Source organism: Ictidomys tridecemlineatus, chromosome 5 (genome assembly GCF_052094955.1).
Source record: "Ictidomys tridecemlineatus isolate mIctTri1 chromosome 5, mIctTri1.hap1, whole genome shotgun sequence".
Classification (NCBI taxonomy): Eukaryota; Metazoa; Chordata; class Mammalia; order Rodentia; family Sciuridae; genus Ictidomys; species Ictidomys tridecemlineatus.
Genome location: NC_135481.1, coordinates 166,552,634 through 166,579,518, shown reverse-complemented (window position 1 = coordinate 166,579,518; position 26,885 = coordinate 166,552,634). Strand labels below are relative to the sequence as shown.

Sequence of the window (26,885 nt, the reverse complement as noted above, 5' to 3'; positions counted from 1 at the left end):
CAAGACTAGAGGTAACACTCAAAGCCTCTACTCACATGCCATTGGTCAGAAGTCATCACACGACTGCAGCAAGCTGAAAGGGATTCTAGGAGATAAAATGTACCGTATGCTAAGGTAAAAAAGAACATGGACAGAGGTGGGAGCTTACAGGTTTGCTCATCAGTGCATTTTATACACATCTGCCCTCACCACCTTCTCCACCATGGGCCCTCTCTCCCTCACCCACTCATATAGTGCCATATGGGGTTCATGGGTTCTGGGGGCCAAGAAGCATAGAAGGAAAATAAGATTTATTTTTCCAATCTCAATTAGTCAACAGATGGTGCTTTTTATATATGCTCTGGGCCATGGAATACAAGGGAAGATAGACAGATCCATCCAAAATAAGGGTTCTGAATATAAAGCTAAGAATTTACCTTGAACAAATACTCAGAAGAATGAGGTGAAACAGTAAATAAATGCTTTCTTTTTCTTTCTCAACATTATTCAATAGAGTTCTCTGCCCAAATAGTCCAATATTTTCAACTGTCACTGCCTAACACTTATGGAGCTATCATTTTATCCCAAACTAATGAAAAATTAAACAACAATAAATAGAAACTTAACATTAAGGAAAACATCCATTTCAGGTGGTACTATTTTCATACACAGAGTAGTACTTAACATAAAATAAGCCCTTATTATGATCCAGACATTATTGTATTATACATGTATTCACACTCATTTTCACAATTACCCTGTGAGATATATATTATTACCTTAATTTTAAAGAAGAGAAATTATCCCTCAGAGATATTAGGTAAGTTTCCAAAGGTCACACAGCTAATAACAAGCAGTTATTTTATAACAGGTAGTTATTTTATCTCAGATAATCTTGTTCCAGAGTCTGTACACTTAACCAATTCAAAAAGAAGTTCTCTTCCAACCCCACTAAGATGTGAAATTAATTAAACACAACAAAGAACTTTGGGTTCAATAGAGTTACTTCATGTGCTCCCTTTACTTAAAAAAAAAATCCTACACAGCTATAATATTTGATCATGAAATATATTAGGTAAAATATTCTGATAAAAATAAAATGCAAACTCTGGACTAATAAACATGTTTGTTGTCATCCATGTGAGATAATCTATAAAAACAATCATACTTATGTTTTCCCTTTATTCTTGGTAAACAAATTAACATCTGTTATTCCAAATAGGGAAGTTTAGTCAGCCATGACGCTTCTCAACAAATATGTTCTGGAAGGCTTTAAAAATATATTTATTTTGGAGGCTTAAGAAAACTAAAGTAAGCAGCTGGCAATGCCTAACAAGGCTCTTTTTCCCTCTCTCCATTCCCAAGAAGATTCTCTTTCAAAGAATTATTCAAATGAGTATAAAAAGCAAACATTAAATCGGATAAGTCAGGAGAAACAGAGGACTGCGATTCTACAAGTGTTAAGATCACACATGAGATCTGGTTTCCCTAGACAAATGGAGGATTTGAACAATTTCATTATTTTATTTTGACTAGTAGTAGGCAAGGTCATTAGGACACATTCCCTGAGTTCCTAGGCAAAGTAGTCCTTCTCTCTGCATGTTGGTATCAAAGGATAAAACAACTGTGCCGTGGGACATGTAAGGTCCCAATCCTTCCCTGGCTGCACTTTTCTAAGCCTGGTTTGATAGATACAGCATCATGGTGAACCAACACTAGAACATAAGCGGGTGAGGATAGGGACTATGGGTTATTTCCAGAAGGAATACAAAGAAACACAAGGGATACAAGGGAACTTTGGGGGAACAACAGATGTTAACCATGTTGATTATGGTGACTGTTTTCAGGTGTGTGTGAAGGTGTATGTACATATACAGACCATGCAGTTAAAAATTTACCAAATCAGACATGTATTGCATTATCTCTCAATAGAGCTGTTCAAAATTTCTTTTTGAGATAATGAAAATGTTCCAAATTGCTCTGTAATGACAGTGGCACATATCTGTGAATATACTAAACCCCATTGGATCATATACTTAAATAGGTGAATTACATTATGTGTGAATTATATTTCAGTAAAGCTGTTTAAAACATGCTAGATAATTCCCAAACTAGGGCTTTATAATGGTGAAATGTGCAGCCACAATGAAGAGTTAAGAGCTGTGAATAGCTGTGTCGAATTATACAGCATCAGTTTTTTAGAAGCTGAAATTATAAGAAATGAAAAAAAAGAAGTTGGTGTAAAGCATAGAGGATACAACTTGACATGACTACTGCCATCCTGGTCATAATTGCCATCTTGCCAGCCAATGACCCTAGCCTGCTTCCCAAACCCTACATGATAAACAAGGTCATTAAGATAGTCAGGTAATTGAGTGTTGGTCTAGCCACTAATGTCTAAACTGCTTCTTAACTGATGATGGGCATATTAACAGTTTTTAGAAAGGTTAGATATATTCTTCTTGGCAATAGCTCACCTTTGTCTAGCTTAGCATATAAATCTCATCTTTTGCCTTGTGGTGGAGAGACCCTTCTATCTTTCTGTAACCTAGGACACACTTCTGTTCATAGGTTCTAATAAATTTCATTTTGTGTAATCCTGGATCTGTCTGCATCTTTCTTTAATTTTCTAAACACTTCCAACTTGGGTGGCTAGTTCTTTTACACCAGAACTGGGCTTTTCCAAATCATAAAGAAATTGGTAACATGACATTTTCATATACTTCTACTATTCATGAGAGATGAAATAGAAAAAAGTACTTATAAAAGCCAAATGATAGCTTACACACACACACACTACTACTACTACTACTACTACTACTACTACTGAAAACTGAGCATTAGTTTTTCTAGACAAGTACATAAGAAACCTTCACAAAAGATATCAAATATTAGACATCAAAGAAAATATGAGTGCCGGTGGTGCACACCTGTAATACTAGCAACTTGGGAAGCTGAGGCAGGAGGATCGTGAGTTCAAAGCCAACCTCAGCAATTTAGCAAGGCCCTAAGAAACCTAGAAAAACACTATAGCAAAATAAAATACAAAAATGGCTGTGGATGTGGGTCAGTGGTTGAACATTGGTTCAATCATCAGCACTTAAAAAGAAAATGTGAATAAATTTTAAACTGTAAAAGTAATATAAAAAATATTCTTCAATCATATTGCAAATAAACCAGTACTAAATGAATCCAGAAAACATATCATTTGAAAAAAAAACTTAATCATCTTGTAAATTGCTTTTTGATCAAATCTCACATTTTAGAATTATAATAATGATCAATAACAATGCAAACCAAATATCAGATCATATGGAAAATAATATTCAGAGGCCAATTTATAGTGATATATACTAAATCTGTAAATAAGGAAAAATAAGTATAAATACATAAAGAACTTTAAAAAGAACAAAAATAAAACTAAAGATAATGAAAATAAATATTTTAAGTTAATAAAGGAAATTATATGAATATAGTTCACTAAATTTAAATTTGAAACAAAAAATACAAATATAATAATAAATCTATTGTCCAATCTGAGACAGAGAGAGAGAGAGAGAGAGAGAGAGAGAGAGAGAGAGAGAGAGAGAGAAATTGTTACCTGACTTTCAAGAAAAAAGATAAAAGGTAAACACATGCAAAATTTAAAAATTACAATGGGAAAATAATCACAGGTATGGAGGTAGCTTTAAAGAAATATATCTTATGTTTGCATATCATGGTCAGATGAAAAAGTAAGGAGAATGAGAACTATGAGTGTTTTGTGCAATTATCTATAGTAATCCTTTTTGTAAAATTTCACCTTCTATTTGCCCTAATATTCTGCAAGAGGCATGTCAAATTCACATTAGCAAGAGCCACATCCAACCTATTCAGGATTGCTTATGTCTGGCAATTCCGAACATGATCTGGATACCAAGTCTAATGGAACTTTGAACATCCTTGGCTGGACAGGAGGGCAAGAATGTCTGCATTTGTTCAACTGCTTAACAATAATGCTTGTGGCCTGGGCCAATTGGAAGCTGAATATGTTAAATATGAACACAGGAGTGAAAATGGAATCTTAAGTTAAAAGAGAAAAAAAGATTGACTATAGGTCTATCTGTCTCCAGATATGTTTCCTATCTCCTTCAATTCCCTCTCTTGTTCTACTAGGAATTAGGGGTGACTGAAGGTGACCCCTACAGACTGTACACTCTGGGATGGGTCTGCCAATTCCTGGTGGGATTTCAAGGCAAACGCACTGAAGGTATTTGGAGAGCTGGAGGATGGTACTTTCTCTCCTCCTTTTCTCCCCTGAGTGGATGCTTGTCTTAGTGACTCTGTGTCCTGAGTAGTTCCAGCTCCTCTCTGCCATAGTGATTCCAAACTGTACTGAAACCCCTGTCCCCTGAGTTTCAGTAATGCTGCCTCCTTCCAATCTCTTGCCAATCTAGGGGTGATAACAGCTTCCTGCTGAGGCTAAATTCAAGGTTATTTCATATTCCCCTGTGCTTCCATCACCTCTGTACAAGACCCATTCACCCCACCTCTAAACACTACCACTGAAACCCATAAGTGGGCTTTACCCACCCTTTTAATTAGCAATATCACATCAAGAACTATGTTATATCATTATATATGCAAACATATGAGTAGACATATATGTAAGGTTATTCTTTGTGATATGGTCTACAATAGCAAAACATGGACATAGAGCACTGATAAATAATGGTTCACTCATGCCATGGAATATCAATAGGCATTAAAAAGAATACAACAGATGTTTGTGATTTAAAGTAGAAAAATTGCTAAGATGTATCGTTAAATAACAAAGGAAAGTATATAGCTACATGTATACTACATGTCTGTTAAGATCTACTCTCAGCAAATTTCAAGTTTTCCAAACATTATCAACTGCATTTACTATTTACCATATATTATTATCGACAATAGTTACCTTGCTGTGCTTTGGAGTTCTAAAAATTACTCATCTGGAAAACTAAAAGTTTGTACCCTTTACCAATATCTCTCATTTCCTCCACACACACACCCAGCCCCTGACACTACCCTCCCTACTTGCTATTACTCTATATTCAATTTTTGAGGTTTTATATGTAAGTGATACCATGAAATGTTTTTCTTTATGTCTGGCTTGTTTCCCTGTGACACACTTGGTAGATCTTCTTTCTCTCTTCTGTGCTTATGGACACATATTTTTCATTTTTACTTCTACATATCACAAGATCCTTTTTACTTGGCAGAAATATCACATGCCCAAACTTGGCTGTAAGGAAATCTGATAAACAATCTTTAGCCTCTATAGAACTTCTATCTGAAGTATGTTTTGTGGACCAATGATAATTCATGAACTGTTTATCAGTTGTTCTTGACAAGATAACTACAGAAATATAAAATATCTCTTTAGAAATCTCTTATCTAGGGCTAGGGATGTGGCTCAAGCGGTAGCGCGCTCGCCTGGCGTGCGTGTGGCCCGGGTTCGATCCTCAGCACCACATACCAACAAAGATGTTGTGTCCGCCGAGAACTAAAAATAAATGTTAAAAAAATTCTCTCTCTCTCTCAATCTCCACTCTCTCTTTAAAAAAAAAAAATAGAAATCTCTTATCTATATGACAGAGTAATCTTATATCTATTGAATATAACAATTTTAAAAATCAGGCCAATTTTTTTGTTTTTTTCTTTATAGTTTTTAGTCATTTATTTTATTGTATTTCATCAATATAAAGATGTGGGAAACAAATGATATGATGTCCTATCTGGAAAAAGAGTAAAATATTTGAATCAGAGATTTACTCCAAAATTGCATCAGAATTTAAAATCTCAGAAAGAAAAAGCAATGGCAATAAAACATAAAGATGAATATTTAAACCAGATAAATAAATAACTGTAAGTATCACTGAAAGATAGAATGAAGATTTAAAAATCCCTCTTTTTCTCTGTAAATGAGTGTGATGGCCAACCTCTAAGGTGAACCCCCAAACTCCCACCTCCTATTCTTTATGACATTGTGTAATTTCCTCCCATACCACATAGGGCTGACTTGTATAAATGACAGAATATTGAGAAGTTCATTGCATGTAATTTCCGAATTAGGTCATAAATATACTGCAGCTTCCATCTTGCTCTCTTGGAACCCTATCTCTGGGGAAAGCCAGAGGTCATGCTCCAAGGATGCTTGTGAACCTCCAAGAGGTCCATGTGGTGAGGAGCTTAGGCCACCTGCCCACAGCTTGAGCCACAGGGACCAGTCAAGTGAACAAACTATCTAGGAAGCAAGTTCTCCAGTCCTAATCCTCGGCTGTCAGAAGCCCTGACCTACATCTTGATTGCAATCTCCAGAGAGACCCCAAGGTAGAACTAATCAGCTAAGCTCTCCCAAATTCTTGACCCATGGAAACTGAACCAGGATACTTTGTTGAACAGCAATATATATGCTAAGTGAGGTAATTTATTACACAGCAATTGGTAATTAGTACAATGGGAAATCTTTGTTTTATTTTAGTATATATTATGATAAAAAATAATATGTATTTTATTGAATATTATTAAATGAATAGACCTCCAAGATCTGTGTTGATTTTTGTCTCTTAGATGAAGAATACATATATTTTAGTCTAATTTTAATTATTATATTCTACAAAATTATTATGCTATATTTGACTATTACATATTTTATTTTTTGCATATAGACATAAATATACAAGAGTATGTGCGTGTGTGTGTGAGTGTGTGTGTATATATATATATATAAAATTTAGCAAAACTATAGTCATAGCTCTTAGTCTTCTTGGCTCCTTCATTATAAAGGAGATGTAATCCTAACTAAAGAAGTCAGGTTAAACTGGCCAGAGCAATTAGACAGACGAAAGAAATTAAAGGCATAAAAATAGGAAAAGAAGAACTTAAATTATCACTATTTGCAGATGATATGATCCTATACCTAGCAGACCCAAAAGGGTCTACAAAGAAGCTATTAGAGCTAATAAATGAATTCAGCAAAGTGGCAGGATATAAGATCAACACGCATAAATCAAAGGCATTCCTGTATATCAGTGACAAATCCTCTGAAACGGAAATGAGGACAACTACCCCATTCACAATATCCCCCCAAAAAATAAAATACTTGGGAATCAACCTAACAAAAGAGGTGAAAGATTTATATAATGAAAATTATAGAACCCTAAAGAAAGATATAGAAGAAGACCTTAGAAGATGGAAAAATATACCCTGCTCATGGATAGGTAGAACTAACATCATCAAAATGGCGATATTACCAAAAGTTCTCTATAAGTTCAATGCAATGCCAATCAAAATCCCAATGGAATTTCTTGTAGAAATAGATAAAAGAATCATGAAATTCATATGGAATAATAAAAGACCCAGAATAGCAAAAACAATGCTAAGCAGGAAGTGTGAATCAGGCGGTATAGCGATACCAGACTTCAAACTATACTACAGAGCAATAGTAACAAAAACAGCATGGTACTGGTACCAAAACAGGCGGGTGGACCAATGGTACAGAATAGAGGACACAGAAACCAATCCACAAAACTACAACTATCTTATATTTGATAAAGGGGCTAAAAGCATGCAATGGAGGAAGGATAGCATCTTCAACAAATGGTGCTGGGAAAACTGGAAATCCATTTGCATCAAAATGAATCTGAACCCCTATCTCTCGCCATGCACAAAAGTTAACTCAAAATGGATTAAGGAGCTTGATATTAAATCAGAGACACGGCATCTGATAGAAGAAAAAGTTGGTTATGATCTACATACTGTGGGATCGGGCCCCAAATTCCTCAATAGGACACCCATAGCGCAAGAGTTAACAACTAGAATCAACAAATGGGACTTACTCAAACTAAAAAGTTTTTTTCTCAGCAAAAGAAACAATAAGAGAGATAAACAGGGAGCCTACATCCTGGGAACAAATCTTTAATCCACACACTTCAGATAGAGCCCTAATAACCAGAATATACAAAGAACTCAAAAAATTAGACAATAAGATAACAAATAACCCAATCAATAAATGGGCCAAGGACCTGAACAGACAGTTCTCAGAGGAGGACATACAATCAATCAATAAGTACATGAAAAAATGCTCACCATCGCTAGCAGTTAGAGAAATGCAAATCAAAACTACCCTAAGATACCACCTCACTCCAGTAAGATTGGCAGCCATTAGGAAGTCAAACAACAATAAGTGCTGGAGAGGATGCAGGGAAAAGGGCACTCTTGTTCATTGCTGGTGGGACTGCAAATTGGTGCAGCCAATTTGGAAAGCAGTATGGAGATTTCTTGGAAAGCTGGGAATGGAACCACCATTTGACCCAGCTATTCCCCTTCTCGGTCTATTCCCTAAAGACCTAATAAGAGCATGTTACAGAGACACTGCTACAACGATGTTCATAGCAGCACAATTCACTATAGCAAGATTATGGAATCAGCCTAGATGCCCTTCAATAGATGAATGGATAAAAAAAATGTGGCATTTATACACAATGAGTATTACTCTGCATTAAGGAACGACAAAATCATAGAATTTGGAGGGAAATGGATGGCATTAGAGCAGATTATGCTAAGTGAAGCTAGTCAATCGTTAAAAAACAAATACCAAATGACCCCTTTGATATAAGGGGAGTAAACAAGGACAGGGTAAGGACGAAGAGCTTGAGAAGAAGATTTACATTAAACAGGGATGAGAAAAGGGGAGGGGAGGGGAGGGGAGGGGAGGGGGGATAGTAGAGAATAGGACAGACAGCAGAATACATCAGACACTAGAAAGGCAATATGTCAATCAATGGAAGGGTAACTGATGTGAAACAGCAATCTGTTTACGGGGTAAAGTTGGGAGTTCATAACCCACTTGAATCAAACTGTGAAAGATGATGTATTAAGAACTGTGTAATGTTTTGAACGACCAACAATAAAAAAAAATAAATAAATTAAAAAAAAAAAAGAAGTCAGGTTAAGGAGAATTTTCCTTAGTAAACATTCTGAATATGGTAATTTTCCAACACAGGACATAAAAAAGCATTATGATGTTCTGATTTACTTTTTAATTCTGAGTATTTGAGCATGTCTATGTTCTAAAAAATCTTTTCTGCTTCACTTTTCACATCCTGTGTCAGTTTTGAAAGGCATACAAGAAAAGAGCTCACCTATTATCACTATAGGGTTAAAAGAACCACTTTGTATGCTAGAGAACAAAAGAACCAATCCACATTTATGTTGACCTATGCAGACTAATGTAAGAATAAGAATCTTCCAGTAATAGCAGCCAATGCACAATCTGTGTCATGTATGGCTCTTGAGGATGTGCATTTGTGTTTTGTATGGCAGGGCTGGAGAGAATGAGATTACTACTTAGAATGCCATGCAGCCAGGGTACTGTAATATTCATGAATGATCATGTACTCAGAACAGAACTATGAGATGTCTAACTTATCATGGCCAAGATTTGTGCAAATTAAGTGGTTTTCATTTGAAAGTACTTCAGCATCTTGACTTTTTACTGACTTTCATCACATAGTAGTGCTTCTACTAGCCTTAATCATCTTTCATATACATATAAAAGCAAATATTAATAGTCCAGCAAGAAGTGCCAGAGAGTAAAACTTTACATACCCTTGCATTGTGCCAAGTAGTTTTTCTATCTAATGACTACTTCTTAAGAGCAAGAATAAAATCAGAAGGCATATGGCAATTAGACATCACTAGCAAATTAATTTTTGTTCTTATTAAAAGTGGCATATCATTTTTCATTTCTACTTTTAAAAGTCTTGCCTGTATTCTACTTACTTTAGTTTCACTAATTTAAGCTTTTGCTTGTTATAAACAGTACCATAAAGAAAAGAGGAGTAAAGAAACTACCAAAATTATTTATTTAAATCATAGTAAACAAAAAACAGATACATTTTGAAGTCTGATGATTAAATAACAGCACTTGATGGTTTCATTTTGACCATTTTGAAAGCATATGAGCCTTATTATATTATATGGCATGCCTGGATAACAATGATAAACCGAATGTCACTTTTTATTCATTAAGTGGTGGTAAATGAATTAGCGTTTTTTAGAATTGCGAGTTTAAAAAAATTCTATACAAAACCTACTCTATTCTCTTAATTTCTGGCATGCATTCAGCTTTTACTTGTAAAGGAAAATGGTTTGGAGTTGATGAGAGCAAAAAATTAGAACAGAAAAAAAATGGTGGAAGATATGATGAAGTAGATATTATGGGGGTGGCTCTGGGGTTCAAGTGATTTGATATGAAACAGGAAGAGTGCTACAGGGCAGATGGTGTCCATTCTCATCCTTGGTAACTGTATGAAGCACTTTTCTGGTATTTTCAAGTCTCCCTCTTGAACTTCGGACTTCACTTCTTTTCTAGTGCTAGTTCTACAATGTGTTCTTCTACCCACATCATGGTTATTTTTTTGTTTTCAAATAATGAATTAAATTGATTTAACAGAAAGAGGAGGAAAAAAGACTTTCTTTTTTTTTAAAAAAAAGTAACACACTTCATGAATCTGTAAATATCCTGATGTAAATTGTTCTTTTTTATGTTTACTTTTTATTAGTTCATTTTCGTTAGGGTTCATTTTGACATCATTATGGAAGCATGGAATATAATTTGCTTTAATTCAGCTCCCTTTCCCTCTCCTACTTCCTCAACCCACTTCTCTCCCTCTACTCTAACCATCTTTTCTCTATTTATTTAAATACTTATAGTTTTTATTTTTTTAACTTACTGCCTTGTGTATATACAAAAAGATGAGATTCACTGTGGGATATTCAGATATGTACCTAGGAAAGTTAGGTCAGATTCATTCCACTGTTCCCTGCCCCTCCTCACTCCCCCTCAGTCCCCTTCCTCTGTTCCACTGATCTTTCTTCTATTGAAAAATGTTCTTGAATACATCAATGATGATGAAAGAAAGGAAATGGTATGGGGAGAACATCTTTCTAGTCTCAGATACTTCCTCCGTGCATTCAGTTCTTATTAAATAGAGGATTCTTTGAGGAATCACCCGTTTAGAGGTCAGAGAAGTGAAATTTAAAAATCAATGAATAAATAGTGGATGAACAGCCCCATGTATGATGCAAAAGCTCATTTCCTTTAAAGTGTTTCCTTGTACTCATGAATATTTTCATCACTTCTTGTACTTCTGAAAAATTCTTATACTTTTCTTTCTTTCTTTTTTTTAATACTGGGGATTAAACCCACCACCTCATGCAGGTTAGGCTAATTTCTCACTCCTCATACTTCTAAATCCTACTGATTTAGACATTCTTAACTCTCCAAAGATATTGCCATCCTGGCATCTAGAAAAGGTACTTTCATATACTGTTCACAAATCACATATTAGTCTCTTACTGAGAATGTGAGCTTTTGAAAAGGATGGATAGTTTTTTAATTCACCTTTTTATTCCCAGAACCTAAGAACCTAATTTGGTCCATAGCAAGAACTCAACAGATGTTTGTTGAATTTATTTATATATCAATTTATATTTATAATGTTGATTTTATTATATCATATTGAATACATATATGTTGAACTTATATACATTGTTGAGAATGTATATTATACCTTCTTTGAATTAGGAGGCTCTGATTTGAAAATAAAATAGTAATTGATTGTTAAGATAACTGCATATTTCATTAATTATTTGATAAAGATGCTTCCTGTCTACCTGATATCTCTTGCTCAGGAGCAATAGCTGTTTTACTCAAGAACTTTCAGAATGCAGTAATGACAGGACTTTGACAAGGGCAAGGTTATATGCCCTGCCTAAAATGGGAGATTGGGATGGCAGATGAAAGGCTTTTCAGTGGAGACTGCCTAACACAACTGATAGAAACCACCTAACATTATGGCTAACATCTTAGGTTAAAAAAATACCTAATTTATTAGAAATGTTTTGTTTAGCTTTTAATATCAACAAGAATTCTGAATAATTGATTTTAGAAAATAAATAGTAATCAAGGGAAGCTAGGAGTCTGGGAATATGGTCAGGGCAACATCACCGGCTCCTCTCAGGGTACCATCCACGACTGGGCACTTCTCATTGAACTTTTGGGCCCAATCCTACAGCTGCAGTGGCCATTGGTCTGGGTCTTTCAAAATCCTGGGTCAAACCATAGTTCCAAACTAGTCAAGTGATCATACCTACATGCCAGGAGAGAAAGGAAAGAGAATGTTTGCCCCCTTTATCTTCCATGGCTGAAATTAGGCTCTGAATTGCACTTACTTTGGAATGATTCTTAAATGGAAAGGATATTTCCTTGCTAACAGCCACATGAAAATAATAGTTATAGTGAGGATGGAACCCACATGATCAGCATCAGTGCCCTTATAAAAGAGAATCTGAAAGGTTTCCTTTACCCTCCACCATGTGAGGTTTCAGAGAGAACATGGCCATCTATGAACCAGGATACAGGCCCTCAGCAGACATAAAATCTTCCATCACCTTTATTTTGAACTTCTCAGCCATTAGACCTGTGAGAAATTAGTTTCTGTTGTTTATAAACCAATCTATAATACTGTAGTTTGATATAGCAGCCAGAATAGATTATAGCAATTCCTCATTCAATTCAAGAACTAAAAGTTAGCATTCAGATCGACCTATGTGCCTCTTCCCTCTCCCATTCTCTTCCTTCCTAAAAGTATCCCCATCCTGAGTACTATTTTATAATTATATAAATTTTAAACCTGTCATATTGATTTATCAAAAATGAGTACTATTTAGTTTAAATTTCATTACAAAGGCACAATGTTCTTTGTGTTCTTCTGAGACTAGCTTTTCTCATTTAATATTGAGTTCCTAAGATTCTTCCATGGGATGAATAATTTCTATGCTTTCCCCCATACTTTTGCATTATTAACAACATTTGCTGTGAACTTGTGTGTATATATTTTCCTAGTACTCACTGAGAAGAACCTCTGTACGTATGGGTAAAATTGTTGGGTCATATAGCATACTTACTTTCCACTTTTTATGCTAACACCAATTTCTAAAAATGCTTGTACAACTTTGTAGACTTACAAGCAACTGAAGAGAATTCTACTTGTTTGCCATACTCTCCAACACTTTCTATTGTCATTGACAGAACACCTTCAGGTTCTGAAGCATCTTTAAAGCTTTGAGGTAAATTTCAGATTCAGAGTCCTTATCCCATCCAAGGATCTATGTATGTATTGATTTTATACTTTGGCTTCGTGGCAGTGCCAAACTTCCCAGCTGCCTGTTGATTTTAGGAAGCAGCTAGTCCATGTTTTGTTGCTATGATAGAATGCCAGAGACTTGTTAATTTATAAAGAACAGAGGCTTATTATGGTTCATGAATCTGGGAGCTAGGGAGTCCAAGATTGAGTAACCAAACCTAGGGCATCTTCATCTCATGGCAGAAAGTGAAAAGGTGAGCAGGTGCACTTAAAGAGAGATGCAGTGGGAAACTTGCTTTATAACAACCCACACAATTGGGTCAGAGCTAGAACTTACTGCCGCAAAAGAAGCATTAGTCCTTCTTTAAAACCTACTGACCTCTTCAGGGCCTGTCAGCTCTCAATACTGTTATATTGGGGACTAAGCTTCAATGAGAGTTTTGTGGGACAAACCACATGCAAACTATAGCAGTACAACAGGTCAATACATCTTATTACAGATGATGTTAACTTGGGTCACTTGGTGAGAAAGTGTTGGCCCAAATCATTGTCTATTATAAAGCTAATATTTTTCCCTCTTTAAATAATAACTATCCTGGAGGAGATATGTTGAGAGTATGCAAATATTCTGTTTCTTCTCAAACATTCACTCATTCATTTCAGCATCCACTCTCCATCTGTGCCTTCAGTGATTACTTTGGTGTATGCCTAAGTGTAGGTTTGCATTTTCCTCATTTATTTTATACCTATCAATCACAATAATATAAAATATATTATATTATTTTAATATATCTCTATAAATTAAGTACATTTAATATGAACATATGTTTGTATATTTTAAAAAAGAAATAATAGTATTATTAAATACTGTAAGGAAAATCTGTTCCTGCTTCCCCATTTACTTATATGTTAATTACTTATTTATATTAATATGAAATCATGGATATTTATTGTATTTTATGGGTTGCAAGCCAATCTTATCACATCAGTTTGTTCCAGCTTTGGCCATGAGGTATTCATCTCGTGGTTCCTGTGCTCTGATAACATAACTCATTTTATTTCAAGTACTCTCTTTATTTGCATTGCAGTAAAATATACTCTACAGTTTTATTTTATACTTTCTCCTCACCCTGGAATCAATGGTATTTATAAGATACCTTTGTTCCTTTCATGGACAACAGTGTTTAGAAACCAAGATCTGGGCACTTCAGATATTCATTGCAACTACAGGGTCACTGCTTACAGGCCCTTCAATGGACAGAACGGTGAATAGGGGTTGATAGCCACTAATGTATTCCCTTAGTTTTAAATTAACTGTTTGCTTCATGTCTAAATCTAACCCATTTTTTAAGTTTCAGTTTTTCTTTTCTTTCAATAAATCAACCCCAATACTTCAAGCTAAAAGAAATATTTCACTTTTCTGAAGTTTACATATATCTTTGCTTATAACATTTATTACTTTTTCCTTAGATCACATTAATCTAGTTTTCTACATTCTAGTTGGTGCTGAGCTATAGGAGCTCTGAGAGAAGAACCAACTTTTAGTTATTTTGCATAAAACTTTTTATAATCTTTTGCATGTAGTATCAACAATAGAGCCATCTTTTATCAAAAGTTATATGTTTCAAAATAGGTAATTACTTTGTGTAAATAAATAAATTTTGAAAAATATTTTATATCTTCTAATTAGAATCAGATCATTTAAGAAGAAACAAAATTAGCAAAGCATGTAGAACAGTATGTATAATGCTATAGGTATAAAATATATGAATTTTTCCCTCTTCCTTTACAAAATTCTCTTCTCACAGAAAGGATTTAATGATCTTCTGGTAATCTAAATTGATTAGTCCCTTCTAAGGAAGCAGCTAGCTTTTTTTTTTAAGAAAAGGAAAAAATGAGTTTTATTGCTTTGCTAGCAAAGGATAAACACAGAGGACTCATGACCCAGAGGCTGTGATTCTGCCCATGAACAGAAACAGGGGGCTTTTAAAGAGGTGATTCAAAGGCTACATTCCTGTGTTCTCTGTTGGAGCTGTAATCCACTTGTTAATTTGGGAGATATCATTTCTGAAACCTTCTAGTACCATGCCCCAAAGTGTGGATTGCTTTGTTCCTATGATGGGTGTGTACTACCCATGGGGAAGACTACCCATGACTACCCATGGGGAAGAAAGGTAATCCTGTTTCCCCTGAGATTAGGGAGGGAGAAGGATTAGGAAGGAGCAGATACAGAGGAAGAGAAGGAAACAGTTCCATTTTAAAAATAAGTTGCAGTATCAGAGCAGCAAGGGCTCTATTCAAAGTATAAAGTGGACCCGTTACACTTCCCCACTGTCAATTTCTACATTCCATGTCTATGGAAAAATGGGCAACCATATCTCCCAGTTACTTCCTGCTGAATGGGGGCAAAGTTGGAGGTAGTAACCCAAAGTCCATGTTCTCTATCAGGTGGGGCATGGACAGTTAAGGATATTCAGCATTAGAGCAATTCAGAGGTCTACAATGGCAGATAGCAGGTGACTATACAAGGCAAACATGGGGCAGAGATCACCCTAAACCAACAATAAACAAGATAGCAAATCATTACTTTTTTGAAAACAATTAGCACAAAAGCAATTAGTATCTCAGTCAGTCTCTGAAAACCATGAAGACAGTAACTCATATCAGTGGAAAACAGATCAAGTTTATCAATGTAGGAGTTAGGAAGATTTATAGGTCTTTGAGGCTCAAATTAATTCAGGATTTCTTTATAATCATCATTATTGTCACACAAGAATCCTTCCTCTATAGCCTCCAGTTTTACTTACTTTTGGTAGAGCTGACACAAGTATAGATCTTAAGTTAACAACAACAACAACAAAAAATTGTTATTCCTTTTAAATGTCCATGTAGGACTGTGCTCAGGGTATACTCTCCTGCCAGGTATTTAAGACCAAATTGGTCAAAACTGACCTTGTTCCTATCTACACTGAAGAGTCAACTGAGATTCCTCAAAGATCACTCTTTGGGACAGGTGAGAAGCCTCTTCGCTCCTTTAGCTTTCCTCTACCAGTGGTGCCATCTGTCAGGATGGTTCTGTTGACCATGTGTGGCTTCTTTTGGAAGCATCAGGAGCATCCCCCTCTCTAATGGTACTCCTCTTTTCAGAAGGTGCAGTGATTGGTTTTATGTTCTCTAGGATCCTCTCTCAATTTCCTCAATTTCAGCAATTTTCTCAATTTCAGCAGATCAGGTGACTCACCAGAGTTGCAGGGCCCATTGAGGGGTCCCATCATTCTCTGGGTCCTGGTTGACCTTCGCGGGTAAGGGCCAAAATGTTGACTGGGAAGCTGCTAGCTTCTTACCTATCAATTGCTTATTTATATTAGTATGGAATCATGGATTTTTGTATGGGTTATAATCCTATAGAATATTATATTTTATCTTATCTGTTATATCTATGATATTTTATTTATTGTATCTTAGAAAGTAAAAGCAAAAGCCATTAGGGTTATATTTAAAAAATAAACTTAGGACAGAATCATTTCAATATTATAACATTCACTTTAAAAATAAGTTCATAATATATATTTTGCTTTTTTAATTATGATAAATAATCAGCAATGGTACTTTTCTGTCTCTTGAGACTCACTTTCCTCTACAGCATGTTTGATAAACGATTCGATATCTTTTTTTTTTCTTTATGTATGTGTTACTCAGGAACTTAGCTGCATATTGTTATGTCATAAACATAGTTTTGAGAGAGGTGTGTGTATGTGATTGTGTGGGAGTGTTTGTGTGTATTTGTGCATGTGAGTGCATGTGCATGTGCAATTTTGGGGGGTGGATGGTGTGGGGACTGATCCCAGGACCTTGTGCATGTTAAGCACCTGTTCTTCCACTAAGCCACACACACAACACTGAAAAAAAAATCTTTTACCATAGTTCTAGTTTTCCCTTTCATTATCACTGGATTTTCAAACTGTATCACATAGATCATTTTTCACCCTTAGGCCAACTAGAGATTCATTCAGCATCTATTCAAACATTTTTATTATTTTGTGATTCCAGTCTTGTTTCTTGGCACTAGATCATATGTTATTGCTGATGACAAGTTTAATAAATATCATGGCTCTAAGAAGTGTCAGAAAATGATCAGTTTGTTTTTTCTGCCTCTTCTTCTCAGAAGCAGGGTCATTTGACTCTACCGTAAATCCTTAAGAACTAATTTCACAACACTGTGTATTTACAACAACTGTGGTGCTCAGAATTAAATCCTTCCTGCTCCAGCGCTGAATGCTCTAAACCTCTGTCACTGGTTCCCAGTCTTCACCTCAGTTTCTGCTTCTAGATTTCATGTTGTTCTCTATCACAGCAAACTGCTATCTAAGTCTAGGACCTGGGTATCTGCCTTCCTGCTATAAGTCAATACCCCAGAGACAAGGAATTTGCTCCCTGGAAATCTTTTCATCAAATCCTGAGACACCTGTCTGAATTTTCCAGAATTTCCAGAATCACATATAATATTAAATGTATTCAGACTATTCATTTGATTCAATTTAACTCAACAAAGATTCATTAAGCAACTTCAGTGTAAAGCCCTGCACTTAAGGTATAGGTTTATGAAGGATGAATGAGAAAAAAGAAGACTTTCAAGTAGTTCCTAGTCTTGTTGGGAAGAATGAGGGAAAATGCACTACAACAGCATATATTAAGGACTAGGCATACATATATCTCATGAGAGAGAGAGAGAGAGAGAGAGAGAGGAGAGAGAGAGAGAGATTGATTTTCAAAGAAAGGAGGTGTCACCTATCTGGGAGGTAAACATGGTAGCCAAAGTTTTCATGTGAAGCAGCTACATGAGCATTATTCTTTAATTTCATCCTTTGGCAATTAGCAGATATGGTAGATTACATTATTAGTTCCAATTTCTCCCTTTGGAATATCTTCTTAGGAGAATTGCCTCCTCCATTCCTTGATGCTGGATTCAACCACTAACTTAGTAGCTCACTTTTGCCAATCAGAAATTAGTGAACATAAGTCAAGCACAGTGTGGAATGCGATTTCACATGGAGCTCCTGTTATTTTGCTTTCACTGTCACCATCAGGCTTGTTCAGTTTAATCTGTTGGTCCCAGGAGGGGATCGAGAGACATATGAAGTAAAGATGCCCCAGCTAAGCTACCTTGGTTAGGCCATATGGACCTAAATGGATGAATCTGGAGACTCTCATGCTAAGTGAAATAAGCCACAACCCCCAAAATGTAAAGGGCAAATGTTTTCTCTGATACATGGAAGCTAAACCACAATAAAGGGGGTAGAGGAAGAAGAGAAGTTCAGTAGATTAGTCACAGGGGAATGAAGTGAAGGGGGGCAGGTTTAGTAATAGGAAAGACAGTAGAATAAAGATAACCTTATTTTTCTGTGCATACATATCAAAATACCTAATGAATCCCATCATCATGTCTACCCACAAAATGGGGCCCCAATCAGAATAAGATATATTTCATGCTTGTATAATTTTATCAAAATGGATTCTACTTTCGTGTGTAACTTAGAAGAATAAATAAAAAAGAAGTAATGAATTCAGTCAATTCTCCAGGTAAACATAATAATGACCCAAAGACAAGACCCCATGATAAACATACTAATGGTGTTTATTGGTGGAATGATACAGAAAAGTCCTTATCTATATATTTTTTCTTGGTATTTGTCTGTTCTCTTTTAATGACTTATTCATGAAACTGGAATTTGCAAATTTATTGGTCAAAACTGGCTGAAAAATGAAGGGTGATACCATCAACTAAAATTAACAGAGTATAAAATATTCTTTTCTAACATGGGAAAAGTTTAGGTCTTTTGTGTGAGTAGTTTCTCCACATGAAATTCCTAGGGGAAAAAAAATGTCTGTTAAATATAAAACCAAAATTTAATTTAAATAAGGGAGAAAAATAGTCTTTTAGGGATCTATGCCTAACTTTCTTCATTTCCACTAAGAAATGTTTAAATTATATCTTCTGATTTTCAGTTTCTTTCTAAACATTAGTATTATTTGGTAATGAGTAAGAACTATAACTGTATGAGTATCCTCTGACAGTTCAACCCTTTGTGTTCTCAAAGCACAGATGTAGATGCTGGGGCAAAGACAGAATGGTTAGGCGTGGATGTCAGTTAGACATTCTAGAAAAGATACTCACTGGACGACCATGTGGATAGGTACCAGGGAATGTTTATTTGTATGTCTGAATGTCCAGGGATGTGTTAGGGCTGGAAACCTTTGGATGTAGTTTATAAGTGAATATTTAAGCCAGAAAAGCAGGCAGCACTAAAATGGAAATGACTAGAATGAGTGCAGGAGAGATCCCATAAAATCCCAGTATTTAATCATCAGGAGAGAGAAGAAAATTCAGCTAGATGACAAAAATAGTGGTCAAAGCATTTGAGGAGAAACAGTAGAACATGATATCTTGGGAGACTTTCAGCAGTTTCAGACATTTAGAAATAACTACAATGTCACATGTCATTTCTGTGTTTGATATCAAGTCAAGATAGGTATAATAATTAAAATATGGAGCACTAACTTCAAAAATTACTTTTAATCCTCACCTTACCAACTCAAAGCTCCTTACTATTCATGCTATTTTGTAGAAGAGGAAACTGAGAGTAAGAAGAGTTAGCTTACAAGCCCAAGGTTGCACTCTTTACTGTGTTTGAGTAAAGATTTTGAGTAAAGATGCAATCTTTACTGTGTTTGAGCGAGGATTCTAAGCTAGATTTCTAACTTGAAGCTTTGCTCATGTCTTGTCAGAAATAGCTCAGAGGCAAGAACTATGAGATCTGGAGATTGGAAGGTATTTGTGCACACACAAGAGCAGTTGCAATGGTATGGTGAAAGGGGACCAGTGGGTGGAAGGATGGTGAAGAAGGGGCAGCTATGCGGACTCAATATTCTGGAGACACTTACCAGCAGCAGGGAAGAGAAGGTTCATGTCTTGGGAGGCAAATGCAATATTAAGGGAAGGGCTTTCTTAGGAAAGGAAAGAATATTGTAGTCTAACAAAAAAAAAAATAGGAACAACCCAGCACAAAGAGGTTGGTAGAAGTTATAGGGAGAAAAGAAATCAGTACAGAAAGTGCCATGCCGTTAAAAGGGATGGGAGCAGTGCTTTCTGTCTCAGGAGAGGAAGGAGGAATTGATCCTTCCTTGGTGACCTCCATTTTCTTATTAGTTCATTTTAGTTATATATAATAGTGGGGTTCATTTTGACATAATTATATAAACATGGAATAAAATTTGCTCCAGTTCCCCTTTCCTTCCCCTCCTCCCATCTCCTGTTCTTTTTCTTGGCTCTAAAGATGTCACCATATCTTTCTTCTATTTCTTATAGTATTTTTTTTTAATTAGGGCATTATGGATCCACATAAAGGTAAAATTCACTGTGGTGTATTCATAGGTGTGCATAGAAAAGTGTGATCAGATCATTAGTGGCCTCAATTCTTTTAACTGAGCAGCAAACTCGAAGAGTATCAATGGTTTAAAGAAGCTGGAAGAAGAAGCTCTCCTGAAGTAAATAAAAGGAGTGTTGGCCTACAAGGAAATACAAGCTCTGACTGTTTAAGAGCATGATGGACATACTTGTACAGCCTTTTCTGTTTTTTGTTTGTTTGTTTTGGTTTTTAGTTTCTTGCAGTCAAAGTAAATGGAAACACAAGTAGAAATAAATCATTCTCTCTCCTTAACCTTGACCCTGCCTCAACCACTAAGAGGAATTGCAGTTCTTTGGAAGTAGGGGGAGAAAATTCTGCCTTCCTCCCTGTTTTTCACTTGCTCTGATATATGAATCTGTTCAGTGAAAAGTGCACTATCACCTGTAGCCCAGGCTCTCCAGATGAACTATCCCGGGACCAGTATCTTTGAGAATCTTGTATGTTCTCTGCCTGATCCCCGTGTTCTACCCAGGAGAGAAAGATGAGTTCCTATTAGGCTGGAAACCAACCATCTGCCCCTCTGTCCACCGAGTCATTCCAGACGTTCAATCCAGATGGATAAACAACCATTCTCATCTCGTCTAGTATCTACTGATCTTATTAATTTTAACTGAGGCAAAGTGATACACAACAAAATGCATAGATTTTACAATGGATTTTGAAAAAGGTATACTCCCAAGTATCCCACAATTCTATCCAGATATAGAATATTTTCAACCATTTAGAAAGTTCTCTCTTGCCTAATATATCCCCCAGAAATAATCAATATTCTGATTGATTTCATCATTAATTATCTCAGCCTGGACTAGAACTTCATATAACTGTCTCTGCATCAATACCATTTTAATCCGATTTTTATTGCAAATACCATATGAACCCAACTTAGAGTAGGAGCGTTTATTTTAGGAGGTTTCAGAGGTTCAGCCCCATGGCCAGTTGACTCCATTGACTTTGGGTCCAAGTTGAAACAGAACATCACGGCAGAAGGGTGGCAGAGCAGGAAAACTGCTTGCTTCATGGTGGCCAGGGAGCAGAATGAAAGCAGGGGGGAGCCAGGGAACAGTATACAATCCCCAAGGACATGGCTCCAGCAAGCCACCTCCTCCAGCCATACCAGCCCAGGCTTCCACTCAACACAGTAGTCCTTTCAAATTAGAATGGACTGATGAAGTAACAATTTTATAATCTAATTATTTTACTTACCTCTGAAATTTCCTGCATCGACACAGGAGCTTTGAGGGACACCTCATATCCAAACCATAGCAAGTATATACTATTTTATGTAAGTCTGCTTTCCCTCTACACAACAATTATGAGATTTATTCACATTGTCATGAGCAGCAATACTTTGTTCATTTTTTTTTAGAGAGAGAGAGAGAGAGAATTTCAATATTTATTTTTCAGTTTTCGGCAGACACAACATTTTTTTGTATGTATGTGGTGCTGAGGATCGAACCTGGGCCGCAGGCATGCCAGGTGAGCGCGCTACGGCTTGAGCCACATCCCCAGCCCCCTTGTTCATTTTTATAGACAAGTAGTGTACTACCATATGACTACAATACCTTTACCCATTCTCCTATTAATAGGCATTTCACTTGATTCATATTGGGGTCTACTATGAATAAAACCTCTGTGAACAATTATGTACAAGTCTCGTTGTGGACATATATTAATTCTCTTGGAATTTCTAGGTAGGATAGTTGTGTGTATAACTCCTTAACAAATTGCCAGATCTTTCCCCAAAATGCACCGTTTTACCCTCCAACTAACAACGATGGGATTTTTGGTGGTTCTGTATCATTGCCAACATTGTTGTCAGTTATTTTGATTTTATATTCTAGTGGATGTGTACTCAGTTCTCAGTGGCCTAAGTTTATCTGTCAGTAATCTTCAGAAGAGCTTTTAGAAATAATATTTTATAAATTATTGCATATTCAAAACAGGTTGTACCCCTACTCTGGAGTGGCAGTTTGAGTTTTTCTATTGATGACAGCACTAAGATTGATGGCAAAGAAACCATGCTGCTAGCAAAGGGGGATGATCTGAGAAGCAAATGGGCACAGAGCTTGGGGAGTGCCACACTGAGCAACCCAAAGGAGTCGTCTTGCTGTTTATAAGACAGGGCTGCCATTCTTTACAGATGGCATCCTGGGCTGGTATGGTTCCAATTGTTAACTCCCCCGCTTTTCAGCAGTGCTAAGGATTGAACCCGTAGCTCCACTCATGCCAAGCAAGCACTCTACCGCTGAACTACATCCTCAGCTTTCACCATCCCCTTTATAATGTGAACTCAAAGCCCCTCCCAGCAAGAGATTTTGTGTCTTATCTTAGGCACCTTAGCAGAGGTGACCAACTGCCAAAAGCTCAAGGCCAGGTGACAAAAGCTCAAAAGGCCTTGAACATCCCCCTCTTCTCTTTCTCTCTCTCACCTCTGCCATTTGAACAAACCTAAGCTGTCTGCTTACCCCAGCTGCACTATTTCTCATCAATACCTACCCCAGTTCTCAGAAATAGGAATGAAGCCATCCTTGAAAATTCCAGCCTTTTGCTGACCTCCATGATGACCACAAACAGGAGTAGCCCAAGATCAACAAATCAGTATATTTATCAGCAGTAAGAAAAGGCGATTGCTTTAAGCCAAGTATTAATAAACCATGGCCTGTGGGCCAAATGTGCCCTGCTGCTTGTTTTTGTGAGCAAAGGTTTTGTTTTTTTGCTACCAGGGAATGAATCCAGGGTGCTTAATCACTGAGTCATATCCCCAGCTGTATTTGTTCTTTTTTAAAGAGATTTATTTTTTTAATGGACCTTTATTTTGTTCATTTATTTATATGCAGTGCTGATATTTGAACCCAGTGCCTCACACATGCCAGGCAAGCGCTCTACCGCTGAGCTCCTGTTTTTATTTTTTATTTTGAGACAGGTTCTTATCAGATTTCTTAGAGCCTTGCTAAGTTGCTGAGACTGGCTGGCCTTGAACTTGCAATCATACTTCAGCCCCTAAATTGCTAGGATTGCCCGTATGCACCACCGCTACTAGCATGAACAAAGTCGTAAAGGAACCCATCTGTCCCAGTCTGTTCTTCCCATTATGACAAAATACCATAGACTGGGTGACTTAAACTGACATTTCTTTCTCACAGTTATGGAGGCTAAGAAGTCCAAGATCAAGGTCTTGGCAGATTTGATGTCAGTTGAAAGTTGGTCTCTTCTTCAAAGATAGCTCCTAGTTACTGCATCCTCAGGTAGCAGAAGAGGTAAATGCAGTATTCTCAAATTATCATTATCAAAGTGACAGAAGAGTGGAGGGGTGAATATGCTCACTCTAATACTTTTGTAACAACATTAATCCCATCCATGAACATGGAGTCTGCATGGTGTAATCACTTTCTTAAACCTCCACCTCTTAATACTATTGCACTAGGAATTAAATCTCATCAGAAATGTTGGAAAGGCCCAAACATTCAAACCATAGCAACAGCCAAACTCCTTTGTTTAAATTTTGATTATGTCTCCTTTCTTGCTACAATGACAGTGAGTAGTTGTAACTTATTGTCTGACCTGAGAAGCCTAAAATATTCAAATATTCACTACCTGGCCTTCTACAAAAGAGCTTTTTTTACTCAACTTTTTTTACACCATTGAGCTTTGGGATGGTTTGTTATTCAGCAATAGCTAACTGATACATATGATAAATGTCAGTCAGATAAATACTGAGAGGATTTTAAATAGTTTGCATTAAAATAGAAATTATTTTTTGTTTCATTTCTTATATAGAATTGATGGCCTCAAATTTAGCCATACAGAAGTCAGAGAGAACTCCTACTCTTACTGACCTTACAATTTAATGGGGAAACAAATTTAAAAAGATTTAGGGGGCAGACGTGATGGCACATCTCTGTAATCCCAGCAGCTCAGGAGGTGGAGGCAGGAGGATCATGAGTTCAAAGCCAGCCTCAGTAATTTAGCAAGGCACTAAGCCACTCAGTGAGACCCTGTTTCTAATAAAATACAAAATAGGGATAGGGATGGGGCTCACTGGTCGAGTGCCCCCGAGTTCAATCCTCAGTACCTGCCCCCATACACAAAAAGAGATTTAAAAAATAGTTAAATGGGTACATGGATTTATAGAGAGACCAGGTGACTTAGTCATCCATAGACAATGTCACAAAGAAGCTGATATGAAAAACAGATGCCGTAGGCACAGAGGATCATGATCTGCATGAAGGTGGCATAGAGGATTATCTTGTCACAGAAGAGGGTATATGAATCTTTCTCAGGGAGCTTGCTAGTGCAATGAGAGGATTCTGCATCCCATCGTGGTGACAGTTACACAACGCAATATGAGTCCTAAAACTCATTGAACTATATATCAAAATAAGAGTCGGTTTCACCATATGTTAATTCAAAAAATCTCCACCATTTTATTGCCAGTATGGGCAATAAAATGACGTAGAATTTAACAAAGAAGTGTAGTACTTCATTATCACAGATGAAAGGTCATAACAAGCTTACTTTCCCCGATTCCCTTTTTAACTTCTAGAGGAATATTTAGCAAATTCGGAATTCAGTGTGAAGCTTTCACAGCCCTAGAACACTCACTCCTATCCAGTCTACTAAGAGAAAAAGTTTCATGACAACATTAAGTGTTCCTTATGTCTATATGTGGACTGCACATGAGCCATATGAGGCTACGACATATACCAGCTATCTAACTTTCTCAGGAACATACATACTAGACATTGTCCTTTCTTCTAATTTGGAGCATCACCACCTTCTTTGGCCCCAGAATTATACACAGATTTTTCAGAAGGTCATTTATTCTGTCCAAGTTGATATTCTTGGGTCCTACTTTCTGGGCCATTTTCATATTCCATTGACCAAAGACAAAATATTCATGTCTGATAAAGTCTGTTTATGCTCCCCAGTTCAATTCCTGATAAAAATGTTTTTTTGTTAAGCCAAGTTCTCTGTTTTCAGCATACAAAAAAAAATTCTCTACTTCCTTCCTATAAGCAGGTTATGTTGCCCACAGGTAATGGTGAATACTTTGATTGGCCAAGGTTTGAACTTTAAACCAGAACTGGAGAAGGAACCATGTGGAAGAATAACACATTCCTCCCTAGCCCACTGCAAAGTGGCTGCTAGGTAACTTGAAATATAAATATAATAACTCTTCCAAATGGCAATATGCTAATGAATTATCATCAGCAAACTAAATTACAGGCATAAAAAAGCTTTCTTGGAAAAGTACTGTTGAAGAAATTTCAGCATACATAATTGTTTTTCCTTTTATACCTTACTTATTTTGCAAGAGACAGTTAAATCCTCTCCACTCTCATGGGCCCTGCACATATCTATAATACACCTTGCCCTACCGATTTAAAAATATAATCCTTTACTGAATTTCACTATCATTTACATATTTCCTATGCTTGATATGTCTCTCTTAGAAAATTTTACTCTTAGAAGGTCAGGGACAGTAATAATAACAACTACATCAATTAACATAAATTAAACATTTACTCTGTGTCAGATACCAAGCATAGATTTTATATACATTACTTCATTCCGTACTCTCAACAATTCTATTGACCTTATATTACAGATGATAAAAGTGAGATTTATAGAGAATAACTTACCAAAGGCATTGGTGATGATACAAGTTGCCACACAATATTCATTTCCTTTTATGTGATAGAACCACAATTCCACTGGGGGGCAGCAAAGCAGCCAGCTAAAGAATGACCCTTCCCAACCTCCCTTGAAACTAGGTGGGGTCAGGAGACTAGAGAGTAGCCACTGCTGTGTAAATAGAAGTGTGTTGTATAAATTGATGCAAAAAAAAAAAAAAAAAAAAAGGAGCTTAGACTGCAAGGAGAGAAGGTTTTATGAGAAAAGCACTTACCATGCTCCTGACTTCCTCTTTCTTTCATGTTTTTCAAGGTTGACTTAATGGCTTTAAACTCCAGCAGTCATCTTGGACCACAAGGTGACCTTGAGGATGAAGGCCATATATCAGCACTGTGAAGTCAGAAAAATAGGAAGATCCTGGGTCCCTGATGACCTTGAATCTGCACTTCTAGTCCACAACTACTAGCTCCAGACTTCTATCACATGAAAAAGAAAGGACCATCTATTATTTCAGCCATTTTGGATTTTCTTTCATTCTCAGCTGGCCTTACCTTAAATAAAATATATCTCACAACTGATAAGAGGTATTGCCTAGATCTGAGGCAATTATTATCATCTTCCTACTTATAGT

At 36.4% G+C, this 26,885-nt stretch overlaps 1 protein-coding gene across 1 annotated transcript in view; it reads right to left on the bottom strand.

Moving 5' to 3' along the window:
- The window catches only part of Pak5 (p21 (RAC1) activated kinase 5), a 345,014-nt gene extending 318,388 nt beyond the window's left edge, over positions 1–26,626 (bottom strand). Inside the window, exon 1 of the mRNA XM_078051414.1 lies at positions 26,529–26,626. The gene's annotated coding sequence lies outside the window, so the exon portion shown is untranslated. The remainder of the gene's footprint in view (positions 1–26,528) is intronic.
- Positions 26,627–26,885: the final 259 nt, after the last annotated feature.